The 1101-nt window shown below is 36.5% G+C and overlaps 1 pseudogene; it reads left to right on the top strand.

Moving 5' to 3' along the window:
* LOC107575751 (zinc finger protein 135-like) overlaps window positions 1-607 on the top strand; it is an 8161-nt pseudogene extending 7554 nt beyond the window's left edge.
* Window positions 608-1101: the final 494 nt, after the last annotated feature.

The raw sequence follows: 1101 nt of genomic DNA, 5'->3' as shown, positions 1-1101 counted from the left end.
TTTTATGAATTGGCTCTGCTCTGTCACTGTCTCTGTCACTCTTTGTTTAGTGAGTGTACACGATGTATTATAACATACATCGTTTCCCAAACACAACCTCCTTTCACATTTCTTTGTTTTTTTATTTATGAGTTTCTGAAAATGAACTGTTTTTACTTTTATTTCAGAGTTTATTGAAGAAAATGAGAAGAATGAAGAATTGCGTGAAGATAAGGAGAAAAATCTGGAAGTTGCTCTGAAACCAAACAGAAGGGTTTAAAGAAAAGAAGAGCCAAGAAATCTTTCACCTGCACTCAGTGTGGAAAGAGTGTGACAAGCAAATATGGTCTTGATGATCACACCATACAAGTGTTCACACTGTGACAAGAGATTCAGTCATTCATCAAGTCTGAAAACACATGAGAGAGTCCACACTGGAGAGAAACCGTATCACTGCACTGCATGTGGGAAGTGTTTCAATCAATCATCTTCTCTACACAATCACACAGAAAACAATCACAGTAAGTAGATCATCTTCAGATCAGCACTTTCAGCTCTGATGCTGCGTCCTCACCAAATGAGACATGATAATACATAAAGCAATAAAATATAATCTGGATAAATCTGTCCTAACCAGACATTACAAGTGACATGGAAACATGATCTAAAGTTTCACAGTGAATAAAGTTCTTCATCTTCAAAGCCAGCAGATTCAACTGTGAGACTCAGATCAACTCAAAGATGGAGTTCCTCCCCAAAGAGAATGTCAAAAAGTCATTTGCTTTTTTATTTGTTTCATATAATGTTCAATTGTCTTATAGTGCATATGTATCACTTGTAGTTTGCTTACTCTTTCATGAAGGAAAGCAGGAGCTTTTCACAAACCCTTCTCGTTCAGGAAGCTGAAGAAGAGGCTGGAACACTTTTAAGAGAGACTGAGATTTATTTTTTATTTCTTCTTCATTGCTGTTTTTAAAATGACTAGTTATTCTTCCACTTATGAAAAGAAGAGCCAAGAAATCTTTCACCTGCACTCAGTGTGGAAAGAGTGTGACAAGCAAATATGGTCTTGATGATCACACCATACAAGTGTTCACACTGTGACAAGAGATTCAGTGATTC

This window comes from Sinocyclocheilus grahami, unplaced genomic scaffold (assembly GCF_001515645.1).
Source record: "Sinocyclocheilus grahami isolate Dianchi unplaced genomic scaffold, SAMN03320097.WGS_v1.1 scaffold2861.1, whole genome shotgun sequence".
Taxonomy (NCBI): domain Eukaryota; kingdom Metazoa; phylum Chordata; class Actinopteri; order Cypriniformes; family Cyprinidae; genus Sinocyclocheilus; species Sinocyclocheilus grahami.
The sequence above is the reverse complement of the archived record's forward strand: the minus strand, read 5'-3'. Positions and strand labels throughout refer to the sequence as shown.